The sequence below is a fragment of the Leptonychotes weddellii genome, chromosome 5, assembly GCF_054177405.1.
Source record: "Leptonychotes weddellii isolate Sample4059 chromosome 5, ASM5417740v2, whole genome shotgun sequence".
NCBI lineage: Eukaryota > Metazoa > Chordata > Mammalia > Carnivora > Phocidae > Leptonychotes > Leptonychotes weddellii.
Genome location: NC_138373.1, coordinates 127,201,985 through 127,224,276, shown reverse-complemented (window position 1 = coordinate 127,224,276; position 22,292 = coordinate 127,201,985). Strand labels below are relative to the sequence as shown.

The following is a 22,292-nucleotide window of genomic DNA, read 5'->3' as shown; positions in this document are numbered from 1 at the left end:
GTAGCAGGTTTGCATTTAAGGGCCATAATATGAGAAAACTTCACATCTAAATACCCAGTTGACAGCAGCAGAGAGAGAGACACAATGTCAGTGAGGCCAACCCTGGGAAGAGAAGATGCGCTTGCCCCGTGTAACACCTAACTCGGGTGCAAATGTGCACAGGGCACAAGCAGAAGCAATGCAGCAGCCCCTCCTTCCCTTTTCTCATCCACTGCTCCCCCGATCTCACCTACCTACTTGCCTTAACTACCCATTTCACGTCCAACCTCCCTATCCCTGCTGCAGCCACCCTAGATATTTCAATTCATGTAAATGAAAGGTAGGTATGATGGAATTCCATTAAAATAGCACTTACCACTTTCTACTGTTCATTAGTTATTTATACATAACCTCTCTGTCCTGCTCAATTATTTTTGTCTTATTCATATGTCAATATAATTTGTATTGTCGTCAAATGCAAAAGCACTGAATTTAAGCTACACCATTATTTGTTCTTATTTATAATAAAATTAAGGACTGGTGTGAAAGCAAATGTACCAAACTCAAAAGCCTTCAGTGGCCAAAAAAGAAAGGAAGGTGTCCTGTCTCACGTGTGACAACCATCATGCAGCTCCTGCTGGTGGGGTGGGGCCCCTGTTACCGGCTCTTCCAAGGTTTCAAGGGAAGCCAGAAATTCAGGTGTTTATTTGCAATTCAATTTGTAAATGTTTAACTTACTCAATTAAAAAAAAAATGATACTGACTATATCAAACAAATGGTTCTGGCAGGCCATGAATTTCTGATCTCTGCCCTACCGGGTAAAGTGCTCTAGGCAAATTCACTTTCTTGCAACAACTCTTTACTATGCACCCATCTAGGAATACTTTGGTGAACAAGACATTTAAGTTACTGGCTCTGGGACAATTATGTTTTGATAGGCAGGCAGATACTACACAAGACAACAAATTAAGGTAATTTTAGGTAATCAAAAAGGTTATATCTAAAGCACAGTGATTAAAGAGAGATGGGCTCATTCAGATTAAGTGCTTAGGGCAAATCAGCCTCCCCCTTGGCTTTTCTTATATAAATGAAAGATAAAATCACCTCAAGGGAAAGCTCAACTAAGCTATTTTAGAGGTCAGTGGTTGTGTTTATTTACCTTGCTCTGAGGATTAACACATCCTCTTTTGTAGGCTAGACTCTATGGAAGAACATTATTGAACCCTCAAACAGATGGGAAAATCCTGCTGAACTAAAATAAAGCGTTCCATTCTAACATTCTGTAATAGAGTAAAATGTATCTGAAAATCTGAAACCCTAAATCTTTCAGATACCCTTATAAACAATGAGCCAAGAGCTACTAGAAGCAAATCAATTCATCAAATGCTTATGTTTAAGGAATTTAATTGCCTAACCATTTACTACAGTCATATCATATTAAAAGGGATAAATTTCACAGACTGGAAGGTTTATTATTTCCTAGGCAAACTCAAGTAAAAGTCACAATTTGACTTGCAGTTATGCATTTTATTAAGAGTACAATAATAAATTACTCAAAAACACTTAAATTCTAATGGGATTCACATCCACACACAAAATTAAACTCTAGCAGTAGAGTTTTAGACTTAGGGTAACATATAATTTTCAATAAAAAGTCAGCCTATAGTCATCCTGGTTCTTAGGATTTTGATACAACTATATTAAAAGAAAACAAAACTCAGCCACGAAAATAAATGTTCTTACATCACTTCTCACATTTATGCTCCAGAAAACATGGAGGGAAGATGATGGCTTGAACACATGCAGATTCTAGGTCACCATCATAATTGTTTGGTAGCTGCACTTAATGTCTACATCTCACACCGCTGGCTATTCAAGCAACCCTGCCAGACTCCAGTGCCCCTCAACTGGCCCTGGAGAAGAGGAGACACCTGATGAATGGTGAGCTGCGGATTGAGCTGGACATGGTGTCTCAGTCCCGCCTCGGCACTCTTTGGGATCCACCTACCTGTGAGACTGTATATTTTTATATGCTCTCTAGGCCACACGGCAGCTAGGCAGACTCCACCTTTGGAGAAGAAGGTCTCTGAGGGCCCATGCTGCCCATGGCTGGGTATTGAAGACTTGTCTGGAAAAAAGTATCAGCCCTCCCAATTGTCACACTCTATGCCACATTCAAAACAGTGTTATTGGTAATTCAGCAATATGATCTCCATTGATGCCTTACTCTCTCTCAACTGGTTCGGATTCCAGACAAAAAACTATATATAGACTCTCAGAACCTCAACTCCAATGACCAATAAATATACAACTGCAGAAAATCCTGCATCAACGCTATAAACTAAGGAAGCATCCCTCTCAAGATGCCAGAAATGTTGAGGAATTTATCCTGGATATGTTGCATATGGAACCTAATTAAAAAGACATTAAGAGCCTCAAAAAACCAGCCACACCTCCAGAAAACTACCCAGTGTTGTGAGAAGTAAACAAACCATGTTTGGCAGAATTCCACTAACACCTCTTAATCTGCAGAGTTAGGAGCTGGAAGTGTGGACAGGCCATGGGATATTGGGCACACACTATTCAGCATAACTCAGAGCAGCTGTGTTAGAAGGCCCCATAGTCACAAAACCTTTACAACATGCAAAAAAAACAAAAAAACAAGTGTGCTAGGGTCCTTTCCCTCTATTGCGAGCTTAAGTACCACAAAGGGGGTTGGACACAGGCATAGGACAAACCTGGCTCTGAGATCAAAGCAAAAACACAGACCCAAGTGTGAATTCTCTCCCTACAGATACACTAAATGGCAGAATGGAAGACCGCAGACACAACACTCCTCTGCTGGACTTTGTACATCTCCAGCATCCTCTCTGCCTAACTTCTAGAACCTTCCATGGACAGTGTTGGATTTTTACCAACTAGCCCTCCAGCACGAGTTCTAAGAGAAGGAGCCTCCAGGTAATCCTGTAAGACTGCAAGATAAACTCCAGTTCTGAACAGACCTCTTCTTTTGGGAAGAGGACTTAGCAGAATAAATAAACACACACACACACACACACACACACACACTTTGAAACACAGAAAATATGAAGAAAACTTATTTAAAGATTTCAGGAAATCAATTCTTAACCTCACCTTTGTATTCTTACTACAACTTGAGAAAACATGGCCTCTATGAAATACGAGATCTGAGAGAGCAGCATGATATTTTGCAAAGAGCAGGGAAAGGACGAGCTGAGGAAGGAGCAGGATTTAAAGGTAGCTGGGTTTCCTTCAGGAAACAGTTTACTGAAGCTGAAAACTCAATAGCAGAATATAAATCCTCAGGAAGACAAAATAAACAGCAGAATCAATCAGCAGAAAACAAACTTCTTCCGTTCCAAGGAAAAGAAAAAAAAAAAGAATCAGATGAAGAAGGAAAAGCAAGATATGGAGTAGAAAGAATAGAAACCAATCTACACGTAACCTTAAAAGGGACAGAAAAGAGGACAAGGGAAAAAATATCAAACATTTGTGGGGAAGAAACTTCCACAGGCTGATGAAAAGCTGAAGGAATAAGGTAACCTTCAGTAACAGGCAAAGTAATGAAAATTGACCAAAGTCTAGCTACATCCTAGAACATCTTTGAAGTGTAAGAATTTTTTTAAAAAATCCTAAAAGCATCAAGACGAAAAATGTAAAAACTACACAGGAGGAAAATATCAGACTGGCTTCAAATTTTCCCAGAAGTCAAGGACGCAATATTTCAACTCAAGAATAACAGACTCTCACAAGTTGTTCATTTGTGATTGAAAACAGAGAACAGCAATAGGCAAGCGTCCTTACATATTTGTATGTAAAGGCAGCATTCAGACGCATACAGAGCCAATATAAAAATTTAAAAAAAATAGCTATTATAAATGCTGCCATAAAAGGGAATGCAAAGGGCACAATTCTAAAGAATATAAATGTATGAAAACATAAAAACAATAGTAATATGCCAAAAGAAATGGAGGGAGAAGAATGGCAAAGGAAGCAAAACTGAGTAAATCCTGTCAGTTTTAAAAGAGGATATCAATATATCTTTTATCAATAATGAATAGGAAAATATGTTTATGGCTCTATAAAAACTTAAGGGAGAACCAAAAAGGAACCAAAGAAACGCATTCCTCTGAATCACTTAAAAACGAGTATTTCAAGACAGTGTCTTAGAATGAAAAGAGAAGATACAAGTAAAGATACACACACATGCACACACACAGAATATAGTGGGGGGCTTGTAGTGTACAGGATAAAGGGAGGAGTAAGGGGGACACACATATATAAAATCTATTCTATGAACAAAGGTAAGGACTGTCAAAAGAATATCCACATATGACATTTGAGCATACTAAAATCTGTGGTGTAGGTGTTACCCTTAAACTGTAAGCAGAAAATCTGCAAATTAGGGAGGTTTCATGTAACAAAAAATAAAGTACTAAATATATACAATAAAAGAGAATGTAGAAACCTAGCAGGGTAGGAAATAAAGCTCTCACTTTTTGTCCATTTAAACAGGCAAAAGAAATGGATATTCAGAGAATTTGAATATTACAATTGATAGGGTTACTTTCATGAATGTACGGTAAGTTCTACACTCCATAAGAGGTACACCCTTCATTGTTGGGGAGTATTTTGAAAACAAATCCTCCAGCACAGTTTTAAAAGGAAGCTTTCTTTTATCACAACAAACCAAAACGATAAATTTTAAATGTGAAAAAAAAAAACTTGCAAGTTAAATATTACTTTATCAAATAATAAGTTGAAAGTAGAAATAGAGAACATGAGAAAATCATGATAAAATTAACGCCTATGCTTTGTTGCAAGTAGTAATGAGAGGCAAATTTCTAACAAAATGGGGCGCCTGGGTGGCTCAGTTGGTTAAGCGACTGCCTTCGGCTCAGGTCATGATCCTGGAGTCCTGGGATCGAGTCCCACATCAGGCTCTCTGCTCAGCGGGGAGTCTGCTTCTCCCTCTGACCCTCCCCCCTCTCATGTGCTCTCTCTCTCATTCTCTCTCTCAAATAAATAAATAAAATCTTAAAAAAAAATTTCTAACAAAATGCTTTCATTTCTAAGCACTATAAGGTAGGAAAAGTTAAGCAAGCATTCAACTACGTAAGTTAGAAATACAACAAGAAAAAAAACAAAGATACAAAGATCAAGTCAGAAATTGATTATAAGACAGAAAAAAAATGAAAGAACTGATTAACACATCCAAGAGCATGTGTTATGAAATAAAAGTATATTAAAGATAGAACCCTCTAAATCAGTAATTCTCAAAATTTACTGCATCTACAGATTACTTCAGGAAATTATTAAAAACATACTGACTCAGCTGCAGAGGATGATGTCCAGGACTGTCCACTTTAAACTAGTACCCCAGTAGTTTAGACACCTGTGGTCTCAGGACAACACTTTGAGAATCTGAAAAAATGTCTTATACTCAGCTCAAGTCTATTAAAGACAGACAAAGAACTCAGTAAGGAGGAGACACAAAAACATGCCAAGATTTTTCAAGTTATAAGAAAACACCATGCACCATTTTATCCTAATAAATTTTAAACACAGAGAGATATAATTTACTTTCCAGGAAAAAAAAATTATTCATTAAAGAAGAAAAATAAAACTGAACAGATCGATAGCCACAAAGCAATAAAAAGCTGTCAATGAAATACCCTGTAAAGAGAGCCAGGCCAATATCGTTACGAAGATAAAGTCATACAAATCCAAGGGACAGATGCTTGACACATATAAAATGTGTCAGAGAACATAAAAGCTCCCCAAATGATTTTATGATGCTAGCATAATCCTGACAAATATAGCTTAAAAAAAGAAAACCACAGTCCAATGATGAAACAAGTACAAAAATAAACTACTTGCAAATAGACTCTAGCAGTGTATTAATGTATCACCCTGTACCTATGTTGGTTTTATTCTCAGGTGCAATATTCATTTAGTTACAGGGAAATTATTAGCGTAATTCTTTACATCAATATGTGAAGGCAGCAAAACAAATGAGTAACTACATTTTTTTTTTTTAATGGAAGCTGTCTGTTAAAGACAGAGTGAAAACACATATTTACCTCTGCTCTCTCACAAAACCCCAGCGAAACATCAGTGAAAAGTTTTTTTCAAGGGGTGTAAACACTCAAGGACACTTTGTTGAGAGGCCACACTTTGCCCATATACTCATAACACCTTTCTGTATCACAGTATTTCATCATGCATTCAATAAGTGTGTATTAAAATTTAGTCTGTGTCAGTTAGTATGTTAGATATTTTTAACTTTTCACCTTCCCCCAGAAAGATTATTAGCTCCCTAGAATAGGTGCCCTGTCATCGTACTCACCATCTTGTCATCCTGGTCAGATCACTGGGGTGCAAAAAGTATTTGTCAAAAAACGAAAAGAATGAGAGAAAAGGAAGAATCTATTTATTAAAAAGGAGCATTGGGCGCCTGGGTGGCTCAGATGGTTAAGCGTCTGCCTTCGGCTCAGGTCATGATCCCAGGGTCCTGGGATCGAGTCCCGCATTGGGCTCCCTGCTCCTTGGGAGCCTGCTTCTCCCTCTCCCTCTCTCTCTCTCTCTCTCTGTTTCTCATGAATAAATAAATAAAATCTTTAAAAAAAAAAATTAAAAAAAAAGGAGCATTAAAAAAAGGGAATAGATCATCAACAAGATTTTTAATTGAAAACACAAATATTCAAGAACTCAGTGTGCATCCATATCGCTTAGCTGTCACTACACAAGGATTTTTGGGGTGAGACTTCCACAGGACACATACTAGCAGCGTAAGCCAAGGCAAGCCAGCTTCAGGTCCTGGCCCTGGCCCTGCTATCCTAGAACTCTCTGACAGCTTAGAGTTCAAAGCCTCTTGCCACTTTGGATCATAAAGCCTTAGAAGTTTCTGTGTCTGGGCTTTCAATGCTGATGCTGAAAATGTTCCAGCCTTCTACCTATTTCCAACATCACAAGGCTGAGTATGCTTCAAATTTTAGCTGGCCCCTTCCCGGGCTGCACACTCTCCACTGTAGGCCTTCTGGAACATCCTAACAACTGCATACCCTTATCTATGTCTGCACTTTCCCATTCCTGGGAAGAATCCCAATGAACTAAGTTACTGTGTCTCTCCCAATTTCCTGTTTTTCATCAACTAAATGTCCTTAAGAAAGAAGATGGTGTTGATTCAGTGCCTTCCCCTGCGATGAACCTTCCCTAAGCCCGGAAGAATGGACAAACATCTGCCCAGTAACTGATCACTAGCTATATTTGTTTCAACTTAGTTCCTGTACTTCATTTCCTCCTCCTCAGAGGAACCACAAATAACAGGGAATGGGTTTTCCGGCTCTCTGCCCTTCCACAGTTGCATTTGTTAGCTTACTTCTTATAAAGATAATTCTTCTAAAACTAGCCTGACGAAAGTACCAAACATGGCAAAGAATTCCTCAATATTCAGATAATGTTCCCTATATCACCAATTACCCCAAGCGCATTGTAGGCAATACTCTTCTAGCTTCCTAGTCTAGAAATCCTGGACTCATTGGGATTCCCTCTTCTTCATCCTTACATTCAATCTCTCAAGACTTATCAAAGGAAATAATGCCTTGATGGACAGGCAAGGGGAAAAGAGGTTAAGTGACCTGAGCATTCCTCTCAGGAAGAGACACAGGGGGTGAGGCTGGTGTTATGTATGTGGTAAAGACCAGGACGCTCTGGGACAAAACACTCCAACAGCTCTACAGAACTGCATAAGCATTTGAGAGAATGGGGACAAGTGAGGTAAACAGAAGAGAAAAGATGCCCAGCAATGTGGCAGAAGGCTGGAACCAGAGTAGAGACAGAAAGAAGCCATCGATGAACATTCCCCAGAGTAATAAGAATGGAGGGGATTTTTAAGGCTGAGATTTCCAAGGGTCCACTTTAAGTTATTGCTGTATTGTATCGCAAACCCCTGGCTTACATCAAACCTCATGAATGTCTGCGTACCTAACACTAACATCAGTGGGGCTCTGGTAAATAATGAGGTCACTTTAGCCAAGCAGGTTCCCAGAGTGTGGAAAAGAGACGTCACAAGCAGACACACTGTATAAAAGAGATCCATCCAGAACTCGGCAAAAGCAGAAATTAGAGTTGGCAGTGCCTAGGGAAATGTGAGTTTTCTATGAATCCTGAAAGACAGGAAGGTCACGGGGAATTCCGCCATATGTAGGAGAGGAATTCAAGCTAACAGTTCTTGGAATCTCTGAGGCCACAGCTTGGATGGCATGTGTCTCACTGTTGAGCCATCTCCATTTCAAGCAACACTGTATTCATCCCAATCCTCGCTGCCCTACAACTGTTCCTACCTGAGCAGGCTTGCGCCTCATTTTAACAACAAACCATTAACCATTACCAAGCAACATGCCATGCCAGGCAGAGAGGTAAGCACATTATATCAGTATCTCCTTTCACGTTCAGTACAACAAAAAATATACTCCGTTCTGTAACAGGTAAGAAAATGGAAACTCAGAGAAGTTAACAAACCTGGTTAAGATCACAGTGCTGGGGCGCCTGGGTGGCTCAGTTGGTTAAGCGACTGCCTTCGGCTCAGGTCATGATCCTGGAGTCTCTGGATCGAGTCCCGCATCGGGCTCCCTGCTTGGCGGGGAGTCTGCTTCTCCCTCTGACCCTCCCCCCTCTCATGTGCTCTCTCTCATTCTCTCTCTCAAATAAATAAATAAAATCTTTAAAAAAAAAAAAAAGATCACAGTGCTGCTGAGTGGGAAGGATAAAAACTGAACTCATCCGCTCGAGACAAAACCCTTGCTCCTTACTGTTCACTTACTGCATCCTCAAGCCAGGAGGTCCCTTTCTATAGGTGAATGCTTAGCTTCTAACTCCTAATTTGCCATTGAATGCTCTCTAAGAAGCCTTAGCCACAGTACGAGCTGATACCCAGTAAGAAACAGTTTTAGTAGATGATTTAATATTCTCCCAAAGCTAAGAAAATAGTCATTGAATGAAAATCTGAGAATATGTACACACTTGGTTTTGTTCGGTTTGGTGTTTTCAGTTTTTTTGGGTTTGTTGTTGTTGTTTTACACTGGTTGTAAATAGAAAGGTATGGCCAAATATCAATCAGAAATCTTGCTAGGAAGATGCCACAAATATCTCGGGAGGGATTCAACTAAATGAGAGCTCCTCAGGAATGCTGACTACACATTTTAAAGTAAGAATTAGAAAGCAACCCAGTTATTTTCTTCATATAGTCACTTCCCAAGTTTACTTGGTTAGTTTGTCTTTCCTAAATCCTGAGACCTGACTTTGGACAAAGTAATAGTATGACTTGAATAATGAAGAAATTAGAATGAGGAAAGGAAAAAATACAGGAAATAATCCAGTGGCATCACTATTCATCAGATAGTTATTTTAAATACACTTTTCTAAAACTTAGGTTATTGAGGTAACCCAAAATCTTTTCAGATAATTCTGTTTGCATTTAGCTTAGAAGAATTTCAAAGGTTTAAATACAATCACATTTATCCAAATCACTTTACATATTAACTCCCAGGTTTCTAATCTACAGGCATTAATTCATCTAAGCATGAACTTGAGTTGATATTTATAAATTATTAACAATTTACAAACTAGCTTTTGAGCTGTCATCTAAAAAAGGGCATGGCCTCTATATGTTACCAGACATTGGAATAATTGTCCATTACTTTTTTTTTTAACTTTTTACATTTCCAGCCTTTCACAAAGCAAGGTTTTCAAATGATTATTAACAAAGTTTATAATATATCAATCAAGTACTGGAATTTTGTCAGTACTCAAGCTAGAACTCAGTGCTTATATAGTAATCACATCAGATAGCTACCCACACATGGGATCAAGACCCCAATGTTACATTTTATCCTCTTCACATAAAAGTGCTTTTGTATCATTCTTGGGAATTTTTCCATAAAGAGCAAAGGAAGTATTCAAAATTTACAATTAGAATCTTATCTCTCCTTTAAGATAAATTTTAGGCAAGCCATTTGAAGGAGGAAAAGTTACTTTAAATTCTTAGAACAGCTCTTGGTCATTTTATGTAACAAAATAAAAACAAGTTTTAGATATTCACCAGGGCTCAAGGCATTCTTTTCAAAAGGCTGTTTTAATATACACCAGGGCACTGAGACACATTGTCTTGAAAAAATGTTTAAAAGATACAATCTGGATTTGCCTACTAAAGAGGGTTCTTTCAAACAACAATGATAATAATAATAATAGTAAACACTCAGCTTATACAGCCATTTTATAATTAGAAAGAATGTTCCCATTTTCTATTTCATTTAATTGACGTACCACCATGGAAGCAAGACTAACATTATCAACCCTAATTTACCAGTGATGAAACTGATGTTCAGAAGTTAAGACCAGGTAAGACTTGAAAGGTGGAGCATTATTGTATAGATCCCAATTCTTGACACCCAATCCAGGATTCTTCCCTTATGGCCACACTGCCTCCTAGAGTGATGTCATATACAGTGATTTTGAAATTCATGTTAAATGTTTAAGAAATGGGAAGCTCTCCTGGACATATACTTACACCAAATAATACTAAAGTAACCAAAATTACTTTATGGTATCTTCAGGGTTTTTATTATTGTTCCAACCTATTCTTACAATAAAGGATAACATGCTTTGAGTTTACATTGCTGTTTGAATGGAAAATAATTACTCCATAGCTTTATTTTCACACATCCAACCTTCTATACGTCAGTACTTCTATAAAATAAACTCTGTCATAGATAATTTCATGAAATTAATAATTCAAATCTATCATTCTAGATTCAGGATCTATGCCTAGGAAGGAAACTGTGTAAACAGCTACATAAGTTAATGCCAAACTCTTTTTCAAAGTTTTATACCAAGTTACACTCACACTCCCAATATATAAGAATTCCCATGGATCCATATCAGATCTTGGTAAGGTCAGTAATGTTGTAGAATAGTATACAGCAGTATAAATAAGATATAGCTACATATCACAACAAGAATGAATTTTTAAACATTACATTGAGGTTTTTAAAAGAAAATGACAAAAGCCTTTATAGAGGTCAACAAAGTTCAAAACCAGACAAATGTAAATAAATACATGGTAAAACTACTTTTAAAAAAACAGTGGAATAATAAACACAAAATTCTAGATGGTTTTTTCTTGGTGAAAGCAGAAATATGGGATTTGGGAGAAGTACTTACATAATTATATTTTACCTATATTCTTTTGTAAGTATAAAATAACGTAAAATTTGTATTATTAAAGTGATGTGATAACATCATACAAGCCTTCACATTGCAGTAAAATCTTCAAAGAAACACTATTTCTGCCAAAATAGTCAAGAATTTTGATCTTCCTAAGAGTCTCACCTAATCCTTTGATATTTCAATCATACTCTTTTGAAGGGCCTCTCTTGTCATTATCTTGGTGATAATTGCCTGATCCAGTCCTGTCATAGCCCATTTGTCCACAGGTTTATGTGCTCAGATCTTACTGAGCCACTTGCACTCACTTCATGGAATCCTGCACCCTTTGCAAGATTGTGCATTTTGCATTGCGTTTGCATGTGATTTTGAGATGTTCCCGAAAGACAGCAAAAGACTTATCTACCTGATGCCAAAGAGTGGACTGACAAATCATTAATAAATATTCTCATGTTTTTGACAGCAACCTCATAACTGCAGGAATTGTGATAATAAGCACTACACAAGTTGGATTCTTAAACATTAAGTACAATTCCTAACCTGTACATAGCCTCAGACTGCTTTTCAATGAACTGACCGATGAGAAACTAATGAACTGTTGGCCCCTCAAAGTTGCTATAAAGAAGGTAAGGCCATTTATATGGAAAACTCTGTAAACATTCAAGTTTACTTAATCATATGTTAATATTTTAAAGAAACTTTATTCCTGAGCAGATTGCAAGAGAAAGCAATTACACAAATGAAACAATATTTATTTCCACTTAGAACCAAATGAACAAAGCACATCATGACAAATAATAAAGGAATACTTCACTAAGCATGTCCCAAAGATCACTGGAAGAGGTTCTCGTCTGCTTCCTTATTAATAGAGTCCCAGTGAATTAAACTGCAAGCTCTTCAAACTATGTTGAAAATAGGATTCACTCATTTTCAACTTTACAAGAACATATCTACATTAAATAAAGTTAAGGCTACCTACCTATGTAAGCCATGCCCAAATTGAGAATATTTGGGGTTTGTCATGTATTTTCTTTGTATCCCTGGAAATCAGGGTTTTATTTTAGGAAAAGAAACTGGACTAAAAAAGACGAGAGGTTTAAAGTACTTTTAAAAATTGCAGTATTTTTATAATCGCCACTAGCGCACTGATTCGAATTTTCTTCACAGAGAGAAAAAGGCCCTGGAGGCAAAGGGCTCAGTTAGAGCCATTTGGGTGAATGCTCCGGTAGCAGTGTGATATCTGGATTGGTAGGTGCCCATCTGTGTATACAACCAGCAGGGCCGTCACTTCCACTATGTGGTAGATTCCTTTCAAAAACAACAAAAAAGGTAAATGCTGCGGAGCCCAGGGAAAATGCTGTCAAAATCCACAAATGTCCCCACATTCAACAGAGCTGGTGATTACTGCTAAAAAGCTCCCCAAACCCAAATCTCCCCAGGTTCTCTATCTGCTTACTTTGTTTATATCCTATCACTGTTCAGGATACTACGCTGATGCTAATTATTCAAAGGCAGGAAGGAGGTCTGTATATTCCTCTGTCCCATGCTGTGACCAAATCTGAAAGCAGTAATACCTGCCAAAGCCGTGAAGCCACATCAGTAAGGTGAAATCCTCACACAGCTTTACTGGCAGGAAAATTACTCCCAAGCACACCCAACCTCCTCTTTTATAAAGAAAATAAATGCATGCTTTCCCCCCCTCAACTCTCTGACACGGACTCTAGTAACCTGGCTACTCTGCTAATCAAGGACTTTTCTGTCCTTGGAAGTATTTCATATCCCTCAAAGTCCTGACGTTCCTACTTGGGAAAATTATAAACCATTATATATATGGGAGCGGTATTGGGGGGCTAGGGTTATTCATTTTTTTCTAACTTTACATGCTTTTATTAATAAATAAAGAGAATATACTAAGCATCTAACCTAAGAAGTGAGAAAAACAAAACAAACCCAAAGAAAATACAAGGAAATAATGGCCTACGACTAGATAGTTTTATAGATAATGTCACCATAACTCTAAGGACACATAACTCTAATTGTACACAAATTCTTTCACAGAACACAAAAAGAGGAAATGCTCTCTCATTTTTTTTTTAAGATTTCAGTTCTACTAGGGTATAACTGACACATAAAATTGTAAGATACATAAAGTATACATTGCGTGATCCCGCAACTCATTTTATGAGCTACTGTAACCTTGAATCCCAAACTAGACAAGGGCTGCCTAACCTCACTTGTGAGCACAGATGTAAAAGTTGTGTAACAGAGGTCTGTCTGCTCTATTTTACCACTTTACATTTAGTATTTACTTTTTAATTGAGTAAAAAAAAAAAAGAAAAAAAACACTCTATTTTTTAAGAAAAATTAAACTGACCAAAGAAAGCAATGATACATACACAAAAGTTAGCTCTGAGGATGAAGGTAGATCCAATCTTAAACAATTAAAAGTATGTCAATCAGGTCCATTAAAGTTACAAATGACAGAAGCCAACTCAAACTGGTTTACACAAAAAAGAAGAACGTATTGCCTCATATATAACTCATGATGTATTCAGACTAGGCTGTCAGGATTCTGTATTTCCAGCCCAAACTTGGCCTTTTTCTCAGGAATGATAAGAGTTCCCACCAACAGCAGACCATCTTGCTTACTCCTAGCTAAGAAATTCCAGGGGGGTAAAATGTTGGTCTCCTTTCCAATAATTCCAACAACAACAACAAAAAATCCAATAATTGGTCTCATTTGACCAGTATTAGTTACTTAACCATTTACTGAGTGGATAGGAGATGGGTCCCTTGTCCATTAGAGCAACCCCTCCTTAACTACACAGACTGAGAATATAGGAGAAAAGGTTTCCCAAATGAAATTCCAGATACTGTAAGGAGAAGAGAAAGGGGACTGATGCTGAAGAAGCACAAGCAACAAGACAACACAGTCAACTACTGCTCAATACCTTAAAAGAACGAAGGAAAAACACTGAGCAGTTCAGCTCACCTGCCCAGTGCTTCCTCTGTAATAAGGTGCCCAGCAATCAGAATTTAAAGATATTTGCCTACACCACCAAGGAATCTGAAGAATTTTTCACTCAAAGTGACTGCAAGTTGGAATGTTGGCAGGCATTCCGAGTACAAGAGCAGACCGATGAACTTCGACTGTGAACTCCATTTCAAGGAAGTTTTCACTTGTGAAAGCTGCTCACGGATCGTACTTGGAAGAGAATTATGCCTCATGTGACACCTTTGTTGGAGATGCTTTCTGTAGCTCATTTAACGTATTCTCAAACACACCTGTTGACAAGGACACGAGTGCAGTTGTCCTGGACTTTGATATCAAGTATCAAGAAAACTCAATTTCCAGGCCATGTATATTCAGGAGTGCTTTTTCACATTCCAAAATGACACACTATTGCATGAACTGACTCAGCTGCAGTACTTCTTTAAAAGTATAATCTAGGAGTGCCTAGGTGGCTCAGTCAGTTAAGTGTCTGACTCTTGATTTCGGCTCAGGTCATGATCTCAGAGTGGTGAGATCAAGCCCCGCGTCAGGCTCCCCACTGGGCGTGGAGTCTGCTTAAGATTCTCTCTCTGCCCCTCCTCCCCCAATAAATAAATAAATAAGTATAATCTAAACATTTAATTTGGAAAGTTTTATTCTATCAATAAATTAGCAGAGCCTATTATTTTAAGTAAGAACTATCTACTTCTTATAATACAAAATTGTTAAGCCTGACACCCCCTGAGTTCTTTTGTTGTTTTCTTAACACGGTGAATTAAAGTACTCATGAGAAAAATCAACAATGGAATATTTGCTTCTAGAAAACAGAGTGCATTTAAAACAATGCAATTACTCTTGATTATTATTCTCTAAGAAATGCCTTAATTTCTCCATCTTCTCTCAACTCATTTCTGATAAACAAAAGGCAGAATAATGGAAGTATGAGCAAATGTCATTCCTTTGGGGTACCTTCTAGATAGGTTGATTCCCAGGCATAAATCTCAATCTCCTGATTCTGGTGACATCCCCATTTGTTCCTTCATAGATGTAACTAGGATCCCAGAATGTCCCAATACATGGCAAAACATGACCTACTCAGACTCTAGAGAATCTGCTCAGTGACGGCTCTAACTCCATAGAGCTTTTCTAATTAACATAGTACAATTTATTTTTACCTGTATTTCCCTAGGAGGGCCAACGACTTTCATCACCATAAGACATTGGCTGACATTTGAAATCAATTAACTTTTGCATCAAAAAACTAGAAATGCATTTTAGAAGATCTTTGAAAATTTAAACAGCTTTACACATTAATCAATTGGGTCTCCCGGAGAATTTAGTATTCCTATGGCTATTTCACAAGAGAGACCTAAATTTTCAGAAGTTATGTGTAAAGTTTTCCTACCTTCTTTGAAAGAAACGCGCTTTTGAAATTTTCTTTTTTTATAGATCCTTCTTGATTCAGCAAACAGAAATGAATAACTATTTTGCTAGTTGGATCTCTCCAGTCAAAATTACTAAGCCACACAACATATAAAACACTGGCTAATATGAAAAAGTAGTTATAAACCCTTGTTACAATAACACTGTATTTACTTTTAAACTTCAGCCCTCCACACAGTAAAGCCACATATGAGAAATCATCGAAAGGATGTTTACATGTGGTCATTCTTGTTTTTACAAAACTTCTTCCTTCGTTAAAAAAAAAAAAAAAAACCTGTTTTGTTTTCAGTGAGCAAACTGGCATAATAGTATCAAGACTGCAGCAAAGATTCATATGTACACATACAAAGATTCATATGTACACATTCATATGTATCCTGGATGGCACAGTCAGCTAACCAACCGACTGGGTTTCCGCTCAGGTCAGGATCTCAGGGTGCTGAGATCGAGCCCCTCATAGGGCTCTGCGCTCAGCCTGGAGTCCCGCCTAGGACTTCCTCTGACCCTCCCTGCCACTCCAGCCTGCGCATGCGCTTTCTTTCTTCCCCCCCCAATAAATAAATCTTAAAAAAAAAAAAAAAAAAGACTGCCACAACAACAAATGATTTCCTCCCTGTACATTTAAAAAATAAATAAACTTTACACAGTTAATCTATAGAGTTACTTGGTTCCTGAGTGTAGGAGGGCAACAGTGAAGAGTAGACAAGATAAGCAGCTGACAGGACCAACTCCGTATCTGGTATTTACTGGAAATGAAAAACCAGGAGGTCACCAAGGTGTATGCCTCTATTCTGTTGGCTTAAAAGAGCAGTGCTCGTTCAAAAAGATGATGAAAAGACCCAGAGAGAGAAACTCTCAGCGTAGCATTCCTCAAGGACGGCAAGCACAATTGATGTAGGTGACTGGAGCCTGGCGCCAGCAAGACAGCAAGACAGTAACACCTGATGTGGGAGATTTCAAAGCCAGTTACGCCACCTCCCAGCACAGCTAGGAGTGGGAATAAAGTGAAGACAGAGGAGATGTGTCTCAATGTATTGCTAGTACAACCCCCCAAAGTCTTAGATTATTATTCATAAAGTTCATGGCTCCTATTTAAAGCAGAACCGTACTGTAGTATATATTTTCTTTAAAGTTCTAAATCCTAGATGTTGTCTAATTTCTACTAAGGTATATGTTGATATTACGGAGTCACACAGTCCTAATTCAAAATAAATTTGCAGGATGTAGTGGTTGGTTTTTATGAATTCTTTAAACCAATATACCAAAAGAGTGGCTAGCTGCTCCCAATTTTATGCTCACCAGAATATAAACAGCATATTAGTAACTCAGGATAATCTCAGCCATGAGATTCTTGTAACCAACTAGCGAGAACACAAAACAAAACCCGCCAATAAGTGAAGAAATTGATAGTCTATGGGGGAGTGTATCTAGTTAATAATTCTTCTGTAAAAATGTTTAACTTTACCAAAAACAAAACAAAACAAAACAAAACCAGACTGCAAGTTAAAATGGAATGCCCTTTTACTCCTGTAAAAACTACAGTAATTTTGAAAACTAATAGCCAATAATATTGGTTGGAATAAAGCACATACTCAAAACACTCTGGAGACAGTGAAAATTGGTGCAATCCTTTTTGAAATAGCTTGGAATTCTGTTCACTCCTTTTAACACAAACCTATCCCTAGAAACACCCTAAATATGTAAAGATCAAAAACACATATCCAACTCCATACAACATACTTGTTCATAATTCCAGATACTCTTTGTAAAAGGGAAAAGAGAAAAGCACTACAAAAGAGGAATAGTAGGAGCCAGTGTCAATAAGTTACAAAATTCATATTTTAATTATGTATTATATTTTATAAAATAGTAAACACTGGCAAATTTGCTAAAACCATACTTTCAATTTTTCCTTCTTTAAAAGGACTAAAAATGGTATTGAAAGTGTCATAGAATTTAATATATTCATATGTATCCATATATATTCATGTATATGAATATATTCATATATATTCATATGTATATTCATGTACATTATTTTCATATAAATAAGTAATACTCATATTATGCATGATTTCTTCAAGATTAGCCACTCTAACCTATAGCTTTTCCACTAAGAAATGATTTACAACAGTTTCAAAATAACTTTTTGAACAGTTTCCAAAATAACTTTATACTTATTATTTCAGAAACCTAGAATTATACATCATTCAGCCTCTAAATTTAACATTACTGCAGAAATTTGTTAACAAAAACCATAATTCTTATAGCTCATTGGTAGAAATTACAGGCTCTGGCTAACATACACATGAAAAGATGCTCAACATCAGTCATCATCAGGGAAATACAAATCAAAACTATAATGAGCTATCACCTCACACCAGTCAGAATGGCTAAAATTAACAACAACACAGGAAACAACAGATGTTGGCAAGGATGCAGAGAAAGGGGAACCTTTTTACACTGTTGGTGGGAATATAAACTGGTGCAGCCACTCTGGAAAACAGTATGGAGGTTCCTCAAAAAGTTAAAAATAGCACTACCCTGGGGAGCCTGGGTGGCTCAGATGGTTAAGTGTCTGCCTTCAGCTCAGGTCATGATCCCAGCATCCTGGGATCGAATCCCACATTGGGCTCCTGGCTCAGTGGGGAGTCCGCTTCTCCCTCTCCCTCTTCCTTTCCCCCTGCTCATGCTCTCTCTTTCTCTGTATCTCTCTGTCTCAAATAAACAAAATCCTTTAAAAAATTGTTTTAAAAAAATAGCACTACCCTAAGACCCAGCAATTGTACTACTAGGTATTTACCCAAAGGATACAAAAATATTGATTTGAAGGGATATATGCACCTGATGTTTATAGCAGCATTATCAATAATAGCCAAATTATGGAAAGAGCCCAAATGTCTATCAAGTGATGAATGGATAAAGAAGATGTGGTATATATATATGTGTGTGTATGTATATATATATATATAATGGAAATTACTCACCCATCAAAAAGAATGAAATCTTGCCATTTGCAACAACGTGGATAGAACTAGAGAGTATTATGCTAAGCAAAATAAGTCAGAGGAAGACAAATACCATATGATTTCACTCATACGTGGAATTTAAAAAACAAAACAAATGAACATGGGGGAAAAAAAGATGCAAACCATGAAACTGATTCTTAACTACAGAGAACAAACTGAGGGTTGTGGGGGGGGATGGGTTAAACAGGTGATGGGTATCAAGGAGGGTAACAGTTGTGATGAGCACTGGATGTGGTTATATAAGTAATGAATTACTAAATTCTAATAATAATAAACCTGAAACTAATAGTATACAGTATGTTAACTAACTGAAATTTAAATAAAAACTTAAAAGATTAAAAAAAGAAGAAATTACAGGGTCTTAAGTCACACATGCATTGGTGTAAATTCCACCTTCACCACTTGACCTTGAGCAAGTTATTTAGCTTCTTTTTAACAGTCTCCTCATCGAAGAACTTGGAATTTGTTCATTCATTATCTACTATTTACTAAGCACATACCAGGTGCCATAATAGCTACTATCCTAGGATTTAACTTAGAAGAAGAAAACAAAGTCACTGCCCTCGTAGAGATTACATGCTGGTAGGATAATATCTCAGAAGGCTGTGCTGGGGAACCAGAAAAAAATACTTACGAAGCCCTTTGTGAGGTGTTGGAAACAAGGATGCACTTGAAGACGGGATTGATAATAGTTATTATTATCTCACAGGATTGTTGTGTGAAATAAACGAGCTAATTCATACCAAGCACTTAGCCTTAGGTTAAAAAAATCTCTATATATCAGCTATTATTACAAAATAATTAACTTTATGATTATCTCTGACACAATCTCTATTCACTGGCAGTGGTAGGTGAGGAGAATGAAGAATGCCAAGATTTTTTAACTCCTTTAAGAAATGACAAACCCTGCGGTGCCTGGGTGGCTCAGTCAGTTAAGCCTCGACTCTTCATTTCCGGTCAGGTCATGATCTCAGGGTTGTGAGATGGAGCCCCCCTCCCCACTCAATGGGGGCTCTGCTTGAGATTCTTTCCCACTGCCCCTCCCGCCCACGTGGGCATGCGCAGGCACTCTCTCTCTCAAATAAATAAATAAATCTAAAAAAAAAAAGAAATGGTAAACCCAATGTTGTTTCAGGTCACCACTCAAAAACGTAAGGAAAAGATGTCAAGGTCCATCTCACCCCTTCATGTCAAATCACACATGCTAGTTTCCAACATTAGCCTGCCTGATTGGTCAGCATTATAGGAAATACATAACATCAGTCATTCTTTGTTTAACTTTTAGAGCTCAATGACAGAAAACTTAGGAGGAACTTCATAATTTGAACAAGTACAATTAAAGGGATAAAAAAACGAAGTGTCCTTTGTGCCATCACACAAACATCTGAATTGGCTACTGTATGTTTTTCTGTGAGAACCATGCCCTTTGTCCATCTTTAAAAACTGCTTTAAAATAAACAGCTTTGATCTGTTACCACAATCTTAATCCTCTTTCCTGAGGCACTAAACTTGATTCTGCTTATATCTGCTCCCAGAGGCACAACAAGTAAGGCTGTGAGAGATCAAGAGAAATGGAGCCCACCGGGGACCAAAAGGCACGGAGACACTGGATTCTTTGTGCTGAGGCCGGGCCTCAAATTCAGGAGTTCAGCTACTGCACAAAGAAAGCATCAAGGCTACAAGGTGGAGGTGCATCCACATTTTTAGACTCACATGTGAGAACCCAAGCAGGTAGATTGTCATAAGCCAAAAAACAAAAAAAAAGGTTTGTTGTCTGTCTCTCTCACTGGAATGTAAGTCAAGAAGGACAGGATTTTGTTTTCTTGCTATGTGAATACAAATGAATGAATAATAGTTTCTAAAGTTGAACCAAGTCCAAGATGAAAGAGTTTGGCTGATCTTAATTGTTCCCAGCATTAGAAGAAATGATAATTATGTGGCATGATGGAGGCTTCAGCTAATGCTACAACGGAAATCATATTGCAATGTAAATGCATCAAATCAGTCTGTTGTATACCTTAAACTTCCACATTGTTGTATGTCCTATAGGTCTCAATTTAAAAAATAAAATACAAGTTCGGCACACTCAAGAGAAATAAGAGCGATTCCATGGTAACACAGGACCTCTGGGCAGGAAAGGAAGATACGAAAATAGAGAAGCTCACACTCCACCTCCTCCGCAGCCGACACACTCCAGGCCAACACCACAGAGGCCCTACACGGAATTACTATGAGATCCGCAAAGAGTGGAATTCACTGGGGCATCCTATTTCTCAGGTTCAAATAAAATAAGAAGCTACGCTTTTCATCGTATCACTTACCTACCTCTAAAAATAACATTTAAAAAAACAAAGTATGCTTAAGCACAAACTATGTGCCAGGTTTATATGTTAAAAAAAAAAAAGGGGGGGGTCAAATAGCTGCTATCACTAAGGATGCCCGAAAGAAAGTGCTAAATGTGTCTAAAGTTAAAAAGAAATAACCTATTATGATAATACTGCAAACAACAGCAGAACCATTGCGAGAACTCAGCCATGGGTCAACTTAGAAAGTGTCAAGATTTTACACTGGCCAACAAACCAGTGGTGCACACCACACTGTATTCCATGTGTTAGAACCTTTAGATAGAAAATAATAATGCTCTCTTGAAATTACCTTTCTTTCCGACTCCTTTCCTTCCTGACATTTGGCATTATCACAGAGAAATTGCCATTATGTAGCTTTACACTTTGGTTCCAATTTATTTTTTTATTTATTTATTTTTTAAAGATTTTATTTATTTATTTGAGAGAGAGAGAATGAGAGAGAGCACATGAGAGGGGGGAGGGTCAGAGGGAGAAGCAGACTCCCTGCCGAGCAGGGAGCCCGATGCGGGACTCGATCCCGGGACTCCAGGATCATGACCTGAGCCGAAGGCAGTCGCTTAACCAACTGAGCCACCCAGGCGCCCTGGTTCCAATTTAAAGCTAAACCACTGAGAGAAACATGGAAAAAACGCTGAAACCTGAATCAGGATACAGGCTCCTATCCCAGCTCTGCCATTACCTCACGCCAAAACCCTGGACAAAATCTTAACTCTTCTGGACTTCTGTTTTCTCATGTGTACAGTTAGGATATTAATGGTAAATCTAAAATTCCGTTAATGTTATCCAACTCTTTTTTTGAGGGGGGGGAGGGAGAAAGTAGGTCCTTAAACTGGAATTGATGAAGAAGGGTCTCTAACATCTCCTGGCATAGAGAAATGACCACCCTGTCTATCTGCATGTGTGTGTTCGTTTTCTATTTTTTTTTTTAAGATTTTATTTATTTATTTGATAGAGAGAGACACAGCGAGAGAGGGAACACAAGTGAGGGAGAGGGAGAAGCAGGCTTCCCGCTGAGCAGGGAACCCCATGTGGGGCTCGATCCCAGGACCCTGGGATCAAGACCTGAGCCGAAGGCAGACGCTTAACGACTGAGCCACCCAGGCGCCCCTCGTTTTCTATTTTTACAAAATAAATTACCCCAAATGTAGAGGCCTACAACAAGACTATTAGCTCACAGTTCTGTAGGTCAGAAGTTCAGCATGACTTCGCTAGGTTCTCTGCTTAGAATCTCATAC

General features: G+C 37.9%; 1 protein-coding gene and 1 long non-coding RNA gene across 2 annotated transcripts in view; both read right to left on the bottom strand.

Annotated features, from left to right (window-relative positions):
- TMTC2 (transmembrane O-mannosyltransferase targeting cadherins 2) overlaps nt 1-22,292 on the bottom strand; it is a 341,011-nt gene that overhangs the window by 268,865 nt on the left and 49,854 nt on the right. The window lies entirely within an intron of this gene.
- On the bottom strand, nt 18,905-22,281 carry LOC145721446 (uncharacterized). Its single transcript, XR_014145120.1, has 2 exons — nt 21,632-22,281; nt 18,905-21,411 (listed from the first exon to the last, which is right to left on the bottom strand). It is a non-coding gene; the product is annotated as an uncharacterized LOC145721446 (long non-coding RNA).